Here is a 16,818-nt window from a genome sequence, read left to right on the forward strand (position 1 = left end):
GTATATATATATATATATATACACACACACACACACACCACTTTAGTGTTCTTGCAGAAAACCCCTTCTCAACAGTGGGTTAGGGAAGTACATATACACTGTGAGGCAACACCCTTCACTGGGTTGGTTCAGAGAAGCAAATCATATAACAGTGGAAACGGGTAAAGAAGGAAAAGAGGCACATTCCAGCATAGAGGATTTTATTCATGGATCACCAAAAGAGCAAGACCAAAGAGTGAGTCAAGCGGAGAATTTGATTTGATGGGACATGATACAGCCTGCGAGGTTCCAGTTGGCCAAAGGAATCAGACAAGAGGGATGATGAATGAGAAAGGACCAGAACAATGTGGAAAGGACAAGAGAGGGAAAGATGGAACTATAGTGGAAAAAAATTTGAAAGGTAGTAAACATGGCTGATTGATTGGTAGAAATTGAACAAACATGTAAAAAAGGCCAAAGTGTTGGCAATATTAGGACGACCTGGTGGGAGATACTGGCTGACAGACCAGTGTGGAAACCAGTGTAGAAGAGCAATATAAATGGAATAAAATAAGGGCTACAAGGTTGTAGAAGCCTGACTGATGAGCAAGAAAATGTACAAATCTCACGCGTAAAAAAAGGGATGAAACTTCTGGATAAAAGAGATCTATGAGGTTGTAGCTGACGTTACCCATACAGAAAGAAATGAGACCAGTCTTGGCTGAGACCATCCACAGCCAGGGAGCAGTAGAAGGGAAGTTTATTATTGAGAGGAATGACAAAAGCATTGATCATTCACATGACCAACTGCAGACAGATCCAATGAAAGACCTGAGGATGGAGTGACCACTCTATAGAAATAATCATGTCTGGTCAAAAGAGATGATTTGCCATTAAGTTCAAAGCCCAAGGACATGACAGACAGGTAGACAACCCTGATATGAATTGGTCTAAAACAGAAAGTCCAATGTGCAGAAGCAAAGATCCTTGGAACAAGTCTCACACTAAAGATCAATATGGGAAACAACCATAGAATTGTCCGAGTAGATCAGAAAATGATTCACAAGTTAAAGTAGGAAATAGGAGCAAGCCTAACTTATGGTAAAGAGTTCCAGAACATTGATGTGGAAAATGAACTCTACATGAGACCAAACCCCTGAGTTCATTGAGTTATCCAGAGATGCACTCCAACCCATTAGAGATGCATTGGGTTTTTAGGGGACAACAAAAAAACAAGAATAAAACCCTGGAGAGCAGCAAAGAATATTCTTGATGACTCTCTTGTCCAAAATGTCCAATACTGCAGAATACTGTAGCCTCAAGGTGCAGAAAATGTTCAGGACCAGAAAGAAGAGGAAAAGGAATGGGGAAAAAAGACAGAGCAGGAAGAGTTGAGAAGTGAAGAGACTTGTGTAAGAACTGGAATGACCTATTGGACAGCTATAAATGGTGTCCAGACATCTGCAAACAGAAACCCTCACAAGATCTGAGTCAAATGGGTACAGAGGAAAGTAGTCACTGATAGGAAAGGTGATGGCAACTCAATAGAAGTGAGAGAGCAAGAAGTAGAAGGATGATAGCAGGGAAAAGAAAGAGGTGGTGGGTTTACAGGGTTGAGAAATGTGCATGGATTCACAGGGTAAAGAGAAATGAGAAACCAAAAAGGAAAGATAGTGTTGGTGTTGGGCAGCCTTGGCCCAAGTCTTTAAGGTGTTAACTGGTGTCAGATGGAGGTCATTAAGTAAATATTGGTGAAACTGAACAACAGATAGAACAGTGTCACATCCCAGAAGGTCCCTACAACAGAGGAACCAAGTAAGAATGGAAAAAGCAGAGAACGAAACCCTTGTCAAGGTACTGAAAAGTACCAACTGAGAATTTCCAGAAGTATTAGGATCACAATGTAAGGCTTCAGAGAGGAAATAAAGAGAGGATAGGTAAGGAAGGAGGTGGGTAAGAAAAAGGCAAAGACATCAAAACTGACCACTAGAGTTATTGGAGATAGGAAAAGGTGAGCCTCCCAAGATGGTAAAAGTGACTCCAGGAATTGAGAATCCAAGAATTGAAAAGAGAAACTGCCATAAACCATGCCAAAGGAATACTGGAGTTGAGGAGGAGGAGGGGGTGTTTGAAAGTATTAACAAAGTGTGTCAGCATATACACGTCTGGAGAAGTAGGAAAACCAAAAAATTATCAGCCTGAGAGCCATGTAGTAAAAAAACAGGAAAAACCAAAATACATAGTTGAAAGAGGAAGTAAAGAACAAACCTGAGAAATCAAGTCTACAAACAGATTTAAAAGAGGAACATTGTAAACATAGTCTAGTACTAGCCCATGAGGTGGAAAGAGCCAATCAAGATTGTCATCCTCATGGTTGGGTTCAAAAGGGAGGAATGCACTTTCAAATGTAGGGACAGGAAGATGAGGCAATGGTAGAATGTCCTCCAGAACCAATTAGCCTCCAGTGGCCACAGACAAAGTAGGATCAATGTTAACAGCATCGTCAGAACTCTGGGAGGAGATAGTAGCCACCATCACTTGAGAATTCATTGTTATTAAGGAAAATCTCCAGTTAATTGTTTTTTTTTATGTATTCAGTAAATGAATGGCAATGAAGGTTGAAATCAAATAAAATGAGTAAAAGTTAACTCTAGAATACATGCAGCACAAATCTCACTCCACTGAACCAAGTTTAAACTTCAATAAATATGATTGTTCACAACAATACCAAGAAAAAGAAGGAAGTTAATTTTGAGTGCAAGTGCTTATGGGGACCTACTGCAGATGGAAGACATGTTTCCCTTTTATTGGTAGAGGGCTATTGTCACATGATGATTACATCATACACCAGTGCAGTATAGGTTAAAACGTGTCTTACATGGGAGATAGCTCAAGGTTTGGGACATGTGCAAATCTCAAAGGTAAGACACATGAGGTTAGGATATAATTTCAGAAGTATTAAATTCTACGAGAAAAATTATCTCACAGTAGTAAATTCTCCCTTCAAAAGTAAATCTGGTGTATTATAATACTTTATTAGATCCATTACAAAATGTTGTTAAAATTTAAAATAGAATTCACACATATATATAAATGTATCCACATAAACCTTATTCCTCCATATTCACTTTGATGTATCTCAGTTTGAGTTATACTCAGAAAAAATAAAATAAAGCCTTATAGTGAACAGTATTTCAGGTTGAATATCAGAACAAAGTAAGACCACTGAGTCAGATCTGAAAATACACTAGAAGAAATGCTATAAACCAGTGTACACATAATGCGAAGTGTATACACTTCTTTTTTTTTATAGCACCAGACACATAAACAGTGTAGACTATTTTCAGTATGCTGGAAAACAAAAATGCTTCCTTGTGTTTGTTGCATGGTAAATACCCCATTAGAGAACTGATATCCACTAAACGAACTGGCATATATTTTAGAGCATCGACAAAAATAAGTGCAAGAGAACCAAAGTATTAAAAAAAAGGGAGAAATCTGGAAATTACTATTATTTTCTAGTTTGCTTCCTCAACTGAAAAAACAAACAAAAAAACAGTGGACAAGAAAACTTAACCTCCCCATGGTGTAACACTAGTAATACATAAATAAATTGATAACATGTAAGTGTAAGTACACCAAGTTAATTTCAATGAAGTTCAATTAACTAAATTGTAAATAACAGTTCAGTATTTGTTTGCCGACTGTTTAATCTAGGCTTCATTAGGATTAGAAGCATCTCCTTCACCGAAGTATAGTCCTGTTTTTAGTCTTACCAATTACTCTGAATATAATGGGGGTTGGGATCATATCACATTCACTTGAAGTGTCCATGAACTTAGGATTAGTGTTCCTTTTACATTATCACCACGGGTACCCTTTACTGTGCATGACACAAGGTTTTTGTTTCTTAGATTCAAAATTTTATTAAACTACTTTTTGTTTATGTTATACCAATTAGTATAGCATAAAATCTCAGCTAATAATCCATATATTAATATAATGTAAGATATAAATCCTTAATTCTACAAGCTAATAACCCATATATTAATAGTATGTAAGATATAAATCCTTAATTCTACAAGGCAATATTTTAAAAAATCCTGAATTTCCCCCAATGTGACACACGACACATTTTCTCTAGGCATCTTCTTTTCTCTATTTTATCCACCACCCCTCCAAAAAGTATGTAATTAAATGTAAATTACTCACTACAAAATTGTCATTGCTCAGGCAAACCATAGTTTTTATAGCCTTCAATTTTGTTTGGTTACAGAGCTATCGAACAGAAAACACACCCCTAATGCCACACCCACCTGTCACATTCTCTCTTTCAGGACCTGTTAATAGTTCTCTGTTATGTTTAATTATATATAACATATAACCAACAGAAAGCCAAGGTTTTCATCTATCAAATGATATATTGTATAACATTGTGTACTGAACAGATAATCATCAATTTCACTCAGAGTACAAGCTTCATTCCTATGGGAAACCTAACGACTAGCTTGGATGAATTTGTAATGGTTCTTGTCACAAAGTTAGAAAGCTAGAAAAATTTTGAAAGTTAAGGGAATTTGTTTACTTTTTACATATTATTAGTCTATATTCTTTGGTGCATTATTTAATTAAATAATAATTATTAAGTGTATTACTAGCGTTAGCATAAAAAATTAGGGTTAACTCTCTTCAAAAACTGACAGTAAGAAAAAAGAAGATTGGTTAAATATTTTTTTTCGTTTTTCATGTTCATTCTTTATGTATTATTATAAAAGTAACTAAAATGTCAAAATAGGGATCCCTTTAGGTTTGTTACAATTAGATAAGGTAAAATAAATAATAAAAATGTTTCACAAGGAACACATGAGCAGCTCGTGGGTAATGTAATTCAATAGCGTAACATGACCTGGATGTTTCCCAAGTGATTTACAACTTATAATGGCATGGATAGTACTTAGACAAGGTTCAAAGAGCAATAAAACAATAAAACGTAACTATAAATAAATGTGTACTGTTTCGAGTTTAAAGGTACTCAGGATAAACAAATGTAGTTTCATGCTATATTTGAAGTCATTCTAGAAAGAAATACAGGGTAGTTTAGATTTGGGGGGGGGGGATTACGAGATCAGTCAAATTCACCAACCTTGTGTAGAGTTAGGGTAGAGAAAATAGCAGATAAAATATAAAGTTTTACTGGAAAAATAATGTTTGAAATGTATTTAGGGGTTTTAGTGATTACGCAAATGAAATTTGAGATTTTTGCACATGAACTATTCAAAATAAATACTCAATATATTCATGGACAAATCTATTTTAGTTTATTACAAATACTTCACTAAAAAATATGCTTTTCTGTATGTGAAAGATTTACAATATTAGCTGAAAAGACTGACAAATTTTGTGAAGATATACTCACTATATTGAAAGTTAGAAGTATTAATTCTATAAAGACTTAAAAAAAAATAGAGTACAAAGAGGTAAGATGGTCAGTGTTGAGAGAGTTAAATGATCTTACAGTTTTCTAACAGTCAATCCAATGTAAGAGAACCCATATGTTGGGCAGCAGAGTTCATACACAGCACGTGACTGTTGAGAAACCTGAAAATATTCTGATTTCTCCATAAATGTCTAAACATTGGAGTTGAACACATGGATAGACTCTGTTAATTATAGTGTTTATTTTCCTCTTCATTATTTATGAGTGTAAGGGTGTGTACAGTAGAGAGAACATTACCTGTAGCTTTGGGACATCATAGTTCAGTGACATGGCTGGATATATTTGTTGATTGGCTTTACTGGTGGTAGAATTAGTAAAGATGTTTGGAAAGTAGATGACTTTTAAACAGATATTCATCTGAATAACTCTCACTCTAAAATTTTCAGTGAACTGGTAATGCAATGTGCATGAGACACAAGACATTTCACAAGGTTTTCTTTGAAATGAAGGGGAACAAAACTGTTAAAGTGGGTATACAATCCAGTATAGGTGGGTTTCTGATAACAGCAAAACATGTCAAGAAAAGGCAGAACATTGTTGGTGTTCACAGATGAACATAATGTTAATATATTTAGAATTCAAATATTTTAAAAGTTTCACCAATTAATCTTCATTTTTGAATATTACACCTAATTACTAAATAATAAAGATGTGCAAAATCACCACAATGAGCAAGTTTGTGTAACAAGAAGTAACCTCCTCAAGTTTTATATTTAAGGAACCACTGAACGGAACCTATTTTGAAGAACCAGTAAGATTTTTTCACACATCTCAAATGTTATAAGTTGGCATCATCTTCAAGTATGCTTATTCCATGAGGAGCAGCTAGATATAAAATTCTGCAAAGAAGGTTTTGAATTAGTTTAATAGTTTATGCCTTATTTATGTTACTTTTTATTTTGCTAATAATATACCACAGCCCATTCATAATATATCTAATACATTTAAATTTCCCATCATAATCATGGGTTTGATTTCTGTGGGAAGGTGAGATCAAATAAATAAGTTTGAATATTTCAGTAAGTTGAAAGAGCAAAAGATGTAATCCTACACTTGAAATACATTACAAAACACTTCATCCACCTTTTACCATGCTTCTCAAAAGTAGTTAAATTTTACATTAAAAAATAAATTATTTTTGAAAAGACCTGAAGTGTTAATTGGAGCCAATATCTAACAAGATATATATGCATTTAATGGACCAAAAATTGAGTTTGTTAAGTACGTGCATTTAGTAATGGCAAATTAACAACATTTTCCCATGTTATGGTCATACATGCACAGATTCTATTTAACTTCAAATTTCCAAAGTTTTCTCACAAAAGTCCATACATGCACATACTGTACCACCTTTGCAACTGGACAATTGCCTAAAAGATGTCAGAAGACAAAAAATATCTGCATTTCCCCTATGTCTAGAAAATCTGTATTATCCTCACTAATTTATAGTACTATATGGCAATGGTTGTTTCCTCTTCCTTTTGTCTGTGGTAGTTGATGCCACTGACCTATACTCATATGTACATATACCAGTAATGAAACATGCATTACACCACTATCATTAAATAAATAAATATTAAAAATTGCAGTGTACCACAGTTCAAACATACATGCATATAAGCCAATGCTCCTCAAACTAAACTACAATGCTGTAAATGAAAACTCAGTGCTGAAAGCTTGCATCATTTTGAGTTTAATTTACTTTTATCATCATTCAACAAATGTTTACTAGCCCCTTGATCTTCATACTTCTGTATTAACATCCTAATAAGGCACATACGAGGCAATTACAACATAAGTTCAATACACTAAATGCTTTGATGACACTGACAGATAAAACTGAATTGGTATAATTTTCAGTTCAACAATAACCATAAACAACTACAGATAATCAGCACCCAGTATAATTATACACTATACAGCACAATATACAGTAATACTGTTTCCCTATTAGTGAGAAAGGTGGGCCCATACACTAGAGCAGAACAATTTCACCCAGAGCTTAATAAAAGATATACAAAACCAGATGGAAGAGAACTTCGTCCAATAATGAGCAGGTACTATCTAAATGTTTTGAGGCAACATTAGTACATGTGCAATGCATCATTGCATCTTCTGTAATGTTAGCCAGCCACAGCTGAAAGATCAATATTATAAAAATAACAAATACATACAGATATATAATGTTACAAGAGTTAAGCGATTTAGACTAAACATTTGTGTTTTTGTATTACAATTTATAGTCAGTCTAGAATGAAAAAAGCATAATTTATATTTATTTCCTAATTTTTTATAGTGGTTACAAGGTCAGTCTAATTTACCCAACCTGTACAGAGATACAATAGTGAAAATAACACATAAAATATAATTTTTTTTTCAAAAAACATTTGATAATTATGTGGAGGCTATAAATATTTTGCATGCAAAATTATAAAAATTTCTAGTGTATAAAAGTATTTTTAATCTTAAAATCAAAATTACTTTGCATGTTGGATAGTCAAAATTCGAAAAGAAAAAATGCACGAGAAAACATTACTTAAGAAATCTTAAAACCTAATAAAAAAAAATATGATATTTTGTGTACGAAAGCCTTGTAATGTTTACTGGTAATTTGCAAAATTTCATGAAGATACGCTTACTAATTAAAAAGTTATAGCATGAAAACTATAACAAGCACAAAATGGTTATGAGGTCGGTCCCTGGGACTAAGCCCATGCTGAGAGAGTTAATTACACTTCTTACTTTTAATGCCTTGACTTCAGTTTACTATAAATTTTTTATTTCTTGTCTTTTAATTTTTAATTTGACACTGTATTCCATATTTACATAATTGTTTTATACAGTACAACAGAATCAGACCTTCTAATCACTCTACTTTCCAAGGTCTTTGTTCAACTACACAAAATATTCAGGTTTATAAATAGAACAAATATTACTTTGTTTTGTTCTTCTTTCACTAATAACTGAACAAATTTCCACTTCATTAAATTACTTATATTAGTATTTGTTTGTACTATTAGTTTTTGTATTCACTTCTGCTTATATTTCATTATTTAGAAACTCAATTTATTGGTGTAATAATTTAGGTACCTAAATATACCTTTTACTTTTTGATAAGTTCTTGGGAATTAATTTTATAGCTTCCTACTTCCCATCCCTTGTTTCATAACAGGTTTTAAAACTTCTCTGTAAGTGTAAATACATACAATAAATTTATTTTTTGCTTTACTTCCTGTATCTTCCTGTTGCTAACTCTGTAGCGAAACACCAATTCATTGGAAGCCATTTATCTCTGCTATCAAACTAATTAACTCTCACAGTCAGGTCTGAGAAATCAGCTTTCACCTGACACCTGCCATTATTTGGGAGGCTTTTTTGCTTATACTGGTACTATGCATTTCTAGGAAACTGTCAGATTATTAGTATAGTTCAACATATAAGCTGCTGCTCTTTTATTTATGATTTTGTCTTTTTATTATTTCAGTTTTTTTTTCTTGGATGCATACTGTTGGCTGCAAAAGCAAACTTTTATAAGCTAGTTTCAATATGACTAGTTATGATGCTTAAAATATGAATATTGCTATTTTATTATTATTAGTTTTTACACATGATGATTATACTGTAGTACATGAATTCCTAAACTGACTGAACCAATAAATATTGTGAGATGTTACTACAAATGAACTCAACTGATAATTCAATGCATTCTAATCACTATGTGTTTTAATTCTATTATGTTTTGATTTATGACATTAAGACTTCTGGTCAGTATGTTTCAAAGAAATTACTTCATTAGTTTTGTTACTTTTCATGACTGATCTATATCAACGTATGTTATTAATATATATTTTACATTCATTTGCCTCCATATGCTGTTCAACATTAATCATTTCAAATCAGAAATAAAGAAAAATCAATGGGACAAGAGGCCAATCTCTTGAGGTCACTATTCCATCTACTGAACAAAATTATCAAAATCAAATTTAAATGAAGTCCTTCACAAATATTAAAATTTCAAAGAAATATTTAAAATACCTTAAACTAACAACACACCAAAACTTGTTTGACAAACCATTCTACAACTTGCAACTCTTAACAGAGAAGTATTTTGCCAAAAATCTATATATAACTACCAATGCTAAAACTTATTACTCCCAATTTCAAAATCCTACATTACACCATTCACTTGGACTACTTACAAAATTAACTACAGCTTGAACTTTCTTCATCAACTGATTGTCAGTTATTTCAGAAAAAGACAACTGAAAACTGCTTTGACTGAAATCAAAAGGTTGCTCTAATGTGCATATTTTACTTCCATCATAACATTTTAACATGCATTAACCTCATTATCAAAACAAACTTCCTCTACCCCTACCACTTTCTCCCTTAGAAGCTTTAAAAAAGGCTTAGTCTAGATACTCAGGAAAGAAAACTAGGAGGTAACAAGTTAGTTCCTTTTCCATCAGCAGCAGCCTTCAAGCTGCTATAAACAGGACAATACCTTCCAAAAGGTTCTAAAGTTAACATTTTCCTTACCTTAAAATGCATTTCTGATAAATATTCATTCACACAGTTATCTTCCCTGTGCATCTGTCTAGATATTTGCATTTTACTAGCCTTTAGACAACTCCTATTTAATCTCACAAGATTTCTCATTAACTGCCCTACTACAAAATTACATTATTATGCAGCAAAGCCCTCCACCAATAAGAGGGTGACACACTTCCTTGCACACTTAAGTTACTATATGCTTTTGCACTCATGAATCTTCATTCTTTGACAAGACAAGGAATGTATGTGTAGAGGTGAGTATAAAAATACAGTTTTAGGTAAGAAAAATTTTAGCTTTGAAGACAATACACACCTCTATACACAGTTAAGCTAGGATCCCATGTTGAAGTGGAAACACTGCACAGATTTACCCAGATGAATTCCCTTCAGTAAGTGCCCAAAAGAAACCTATGGAGTATGACACCTGATGGCAGGGGCTCCATAGGGGCACACCTGTGGGAGACTGCAACTCATCTCTTCTAGGGTATACTCTTCACCCAGAATAAAGTGAGGAAGAGGCAAATGAGTCCCATGTGTCACAGGGATGAGCATAATAATAGCATGGCCATCTGAATACTTGCACACAAGAGACCAAACAGCCAATATGTGTAGCATGGTTGAAGCATGTTTAGATCATACCTTGTGTTCATCTCAACTCTACCTTCAGACTATCTTATTGCTACCAGCTGCAGAAGGAGGGCATAGAATACAACTAACCTCAAATGAACAGACATCAGCTGCAGGAGGACAATGTGGTTTGTTAGTGTGTGCTTGCCTTAATTCAACTGAACAGGAGATCACTTTAGGATGAGGGTAATAATGTATATTGGGCTAATCTCAACTTTACTGAATAGATATCAGCTACAGAAGGAGGGCAGAGTTTATTAGTGCATGCTCACCTCATACAAATGCACGGGTGATGTCCACAGGAGGAGGGCACGTGTTTATAGTGTACTCACCTTGACTCTACTGAACAGATAAGACAATAGGAGGAGGGGCACAGTATAGTGGTGCATGCTAACCTCTATTCTACTGAACAGTCACTAGTAGCATGTTATAGCCATATGACGGGTGACTTGCACTACACTGACAGTGTCACTACTGCCCCACTTCCCACCATTTGGCACCCCTTGTTTTAGCCCTAGCAGTTAGATCCCAATCAGTGAGGATTTTCCACGGTCCACCACCCTAGCAGCAAGGAAATGGCAAGTGTCTCCCATGCTCCAGTTGGAAGACCTGGAGAAAATTTCTGGATCCCCATCAGTCCTTCAGCCAGAAAGATATATTACTGGAGATAGTGCATAGGCTGACCTCATATCCCTAATTTGAAAAATCAGCAAGCATGAGTCAGGGAAGCAGGCAGAGCACCCTTTTGTGCTGGCTTTTACCTTGGTAGTCCATGGAAAGGTACGATTAGGATTGGACAGTAATCAGACAGGCACAGGTAAGAGCTCACAGGACAACATTGAGGTCCAAGTCAGGTATGAGAACAGAGAGAGGAGGCCCTTAGATAATAAAGGACCAGAACAATGTGTTGAGAATTGGGGAGGAAAACATCTTGCGGTATTGATAAATGTGAAATGATGTTGATGAGGCCATCCAATAACTGGCAATGGTGAAGACAGATAATGCACTGTTGAACAGCCAGGTAAAAAAAAAAGAGAGGTGAACAATGGTAAGATGGTCAGGAGGAAGGTGATGATAGATGGACCAGTTTTGCAAGATACGCCACTTACACGGGTAGATGGATGAAGTAGAAGGATTACAGGAACAAGAAAGAAAAAAGGCAACCCAATTGGAAAGTCTAGTTCAACTGCAATGAACCAGACAAATCCCAAATGTGAAGGGGAAGGGACAAGATACTTTGATGGAACAGTGATGTGTGAGGTTGAAACAAGATAGAGAGAGAGAGTAGTTGGCATCAGAACAGAGGTCAGGTTGTCAGGTGGCATAGAAGAGTGAACCAAGGTTAAGTCAGCCAAAGGTGTACCACCAAGTGAATACAATAAGGTATGTCTCAACTCAAGGCCAGGACCTAAGGTAAAAGATAAATAGGGGAGTAAGCATAATGAAAAAGATGAGACCAGTCATAGCTGAAAGCATCAACAGCTAGAGCCAAGGGATGGGGAACAGGAGGCCAGAAGAGAAGAAGCTTGGAAATGAGAGGGGTAGCAAAAGCATCAACAAATGGATTCTCCTAGAAAGAGCACACCCAATGGAAAATCTAGGGGTGAAGAGACCATTCCCTGAAAAGAGCAAAGTCCAGCCAAGAGAGGCAGTCTGCAACCAAGTTCATAGCACCTGGTAACTGGCAGACAATGAGACAAACATGTTGAGAATTGGCCCAATACTGAAGGTCCAGGATTTGAAAGCAAAGGGTCCTGAATCAGGTCCCCCCCCCCTAGCAGTTGATATAGGAAATATCATAGAGTTGTCAGAATGGATCATAACAAAATAATTCACTAGGAGGGGTAGGAAATGGGAGCATGTCTGATGGACTACCAGAGGCTTGAGTGCATCGATATGGAGAAAGGAATCGTCCTGGGTCCATGTACCAGATATGAAACTGTTGTTCAGATATGATTCCCAGTCAGATGGGAAAGCATCAGTAAAGAGGTGCAGATCTGGTTTGGGTAGAGGTAATAGAACACCAATGGTTATATTGAGTGTCTAATTAAATAAAAACAACATTTTGGTGTTATAAGGTCATTCATTTCTAGTATTAAGGTTGCTAAATGTTTTTTATGTTTTGAGATCTAAAATGAATTTTTCCCCAAAGGCATCGTTATGTCACATTTACTTTATTATTTATATCATAAGAATATAAACCTGATAGGTTAGGATAATCAAGGCTTACCTCACATTTGTGAAACTGTTTGTCTTCACATATCCCTTTCCTACAAGTTGATCCCTCTTCCAATCTTAAGATGTGAATTAATTGCGACAGAGAATTATTATTTTGTTCAATTGCAATTTAAAAATTAAATTAGACTTAGGCCTAAAATTTGTAAAATTAATTATACAAACATTGGAGGCCTATTATCTCAACCAATCAGAGACCCACATGGTGAATATACAACTAATTAGCTCACAATGAACTTTTGGTGTGCCAAAAAGTGACACCAGAGGGCAGTGTGATGGAATTTTAACTTAGCACAGAAATGCAATATTCTCACTGTTTCAGTGATTATCTTACAATCTAAATAAGCTTTCACTAAAGACATCGCAGTATTTTAACATTTAAATGCAGTTCCTAAAAGCTTCATTTTTCCTGATAGCTAATGACCTGCTAAATGTGGTGCTTTAAAAGTGGCACATAATGAAATTTACCATGAGCTTATTTCCAAAACAACTTATTTACCCTTGCATTCCAAATTAGTTTTATGTATAAGAGTGTGATGCTGACTCATATTAAAGTAAAATATTAATACAGATTCTATTTTTAATGCATATTCTGGGATATTAACCAAGTGCAGAAACAAAATAATTTCTGTGTTCAAGAATGATTATTTTGTATTCTTCAACTATTCTAATACTGAAGTATTACTCTCTTCTACAACATTATTCACTTTTTCTGAAACCCCTCACATCAGTAGAAATCTGAGATCAGAAATATCACAAAAGGATATTTAATATAGGATCCTTCTACAGGATATTTTTCTGTTATTTATCTCTGAACTGAACGCATATACACCTTCTTTCATAATGACACAGGAAAAAGAAGGGAAAACATGATTTTTGTATGTAGAAAGTTTAAATCACACAAAAAGTTATAGACATTGGTAGATTCTTTTAGTAAATGAATTTTACAATTTTTGAAATAAGAGTGCAAAAAAATTACTATGGAAATTTAAGCCTCACTTCATTTACTATGAAATTACACATTCCTGTATTCAAAAAGAAATCAACAACAAATCACTGAGAAACACTGTAAGTATGCTTATGATGTCATACTTTTCAATCAATCATGTGTATTTCCCAGTTGCCTTCCTTGTACCTGTTCCTAGAAACAGCCTTAAATTATATTCATGCATGTAACATAAGCACTAGTGAACAATATTTCACTGTATACTTTTATGCATGAAATTGTAGAACCACAATGTAGAAAAACAAATCAATAAAAAACAGCACACAGTGATGGATAGTACCAGTCAGCATTAGGTCAAATTTAGTATTAATTTAATACTTTTACTTTGATATAATTATCTTACGTATTTTTCCAAGAGTTTTCTTAGAAATCCAACACTGTTTACTGGTTTTTTACTGATTTTTTCTGACATTGTGGTTCTTCAACTTCATGCATAGAAGTCTACAGTAAAAGTCTTTGGCTATAAAAATATTGTCAACTAGAGCTTATTGTCCACACAACATCATGCAAAGTTACACATATGAATGTGATTTCAACCATGTGGAACATAACCCATGAATGGCTACTCATGAAAGTATTGTCAATCAGAAGCAGCATTTTATATACAACTCCTTGTTCATCAAAAACAACAAAAAGCTGTCAATTATTTGACTTGGCAGGTTTATAGTGATTGTTTTTGTGAAAAATCTTTGGCATAGGCCAGGTACATAATGAAAGTTAGTATCTTACTTAATTTGTATCAAGTAGTATTTTACTTTCAAAGCACAAATTTTACATGGTACATTCCTAATCCTGGCTTATATGAATTCCAATTTTGTTAAGAACTAAAAATTATTTTAAAACATCTCTGCTGATGGTGGCATTTCTCAAGATAATTCCATTTAATTACAGTATATTTCAAATTGTTTAGAGAGAAATGATGTAATAACCATCCAAATGTTAGTCTTAATAAAATTGTTAGGTCTTACTTTTAACATATACATTACAGATGTACCTCATTATCTTACAAAATACTTCAAATTTACAGTTGAAAGATTATATAAACCCTGTGTGAGGATATACTGCACATACTCATATGGTGCTGTAAAATTAAATGTATTATAATAATAATATTAAATTATTCTATTATTCTATATACATACATGTACATGAAATGATAGAAATGTATAATTGAATATATTCTGATTAGTGAAACTTATCTTGTAGTAGCTAATTTTCGAATTTAGGGTGTAGTAAGTATGAAAATATTTAATATTATTGCACAAGTAATTCATCAACACAGAAAGAAAGAAACAATGCCATATATTCATGCATATCCATCAAAACTACTTAACTGAATTTCAAATGATTTATTAAATCATATGGTACATTTACATGTTCAAATATTAAAGACCACATGGTATAATACTTAGCCTACCCAAATGTCTACTTAAGACATTTTCTGCTGCTTGAGTAAAACTTCCATACTGGTACTAAAGTTAAGGAAATCTTAAATGGGAAAACAATTCTTCATACTTCGGGACTTGTACAACACAACATTTTTAGGATTTTGTATATACATATATATAAAATAAGTTATTGTTAAGATAGAAAGACAAGAAAATAAAGTATCAATAACTACATACATTATTCATACCTATAATTAATACAACTTACATAGGTACATTATCAGTTTTATAATAAAATCACTGTACAAAATATGTGTATTACATTTGCAGCTAAATGAAACAAAAAAGACTGTCAGTTAGAAATAAATATGTCAAAATCTAAAGTAACAAAGAAATGTAAAACAAAACTTATCGGACTAAATAACCATTAACACCATCACATCACTATTAAGTGTTTAAACATAAAACATGTCACCAAACAGTAAAATCACAGTATTACAGCTGTGTTACAGTCACCTAACAATAGTAATATGAGACCTATGTACTAACAAAAGCAACACCATGAGAGAATACACACACATGATATATACACATGTATGTTTATATACAAGAATAATACCTTAAGTGGAGTCTTTGTAAGGTTTAGGTGATTAAAGAACAAGTTATGCTCCGAAACAACAAACAGCCTAACAAAATTTTTGCTCTGTGTGTGTGAGTGTGTGCACATAAAACAAAAAATTACAGGAAACAAGCCTACTTCTATTTTTCTGATTATAAACAAACTCCCAAGTTTCACTTTATCACTTTCAGCTTTCTGCTAAGAACCTCACGAGTTGTAACACCACCACTAGTAACAATGAGTAACACTGTAACAGCAACATACACCCCCAAACGGGCCTAAACAAGATGAAATGAAGTATTCATTACTCAAATTTTACGTTAGGCTTAACTCTAGTGTCCACTAATTCAACTCGATCACTAACTCACTAAGAATATACTGCGTAATACAAACACTACTGCTCAAGCCTGTACATCTTATTTAAACTTTAATTTGAATCGATCAAAATATAACGTAGAACCGAAAGAAACACGAATTTATCTTGAACGCAAAATCTTAATAGAAATTCAAGCTTAAAAGGCTTAGACTTATAGTGACTGGAGTTAAGTCTAACTTCTGGTTCTAAGAATAACTTCAAATTTAAATCAAATATTCACTAATAAAGTTACCAATATTTTTATCTGACATACTGAAACTATCATTATCTCATATTATTAAATGTACTATTTGAGGAAAGTACAATAAAAACAACGACAAATAATCTCATTTGTTAATAATAAACACTTACCAAATACACCAACTCTCACCACCTCCATTAGTCGCCATATTTACATTGCTATAGTCATCAGTACCAGTGAAAAAACATTGGCTAACACAATTCGACCATTCTTAGCTTTAGCGACACCTACTCCAAGTGTTAGAGTTCAGTGTCATAAAATCGATTTTTTTAGCACAACATGTACTGCATGTTCTG

At 33.9% G+C, this 16,818-nt stretch overlaps 1 protein-coding gene across 1 annotated transcript in view; it reads right to left on the bottom strand.

The window, feature by feature from the left end:
• Positions 1-12,951, bottom strand: part of LOC106457781 (inactive rhomboid protein 1-like) — a 62,645-nt gene extending 49,694 nt beyond the window's left edge. Inside the window, exon 1 of the mRNA XM_022383804.1 lies at positions 12,888-12,951. The gene's annotated coding sequence lies outside the window, so the exon portion shown is untranslated. The remainder of the gene's footprint in view (positions 1-12,887) is intronic.
• Between the last annotated feature and the right edge of the window lie 3,867 nt (positions 12,952-16,818).

This window comes from Limulus polyphemus, unplaced genomic scaffold (assembly GCF_000517525.1).
Source record: "Limulus polyphemus unplaced genomic scaffold, Limulus_polyphemus-2.1.2 Scaffold372, whole genome shotgun sequence".
NCBI lineage: Eukaryota > Metazoa > Arthropoda > Merostomata > Xiphosura > Limulidae > Limulus > Limulus polyphemus.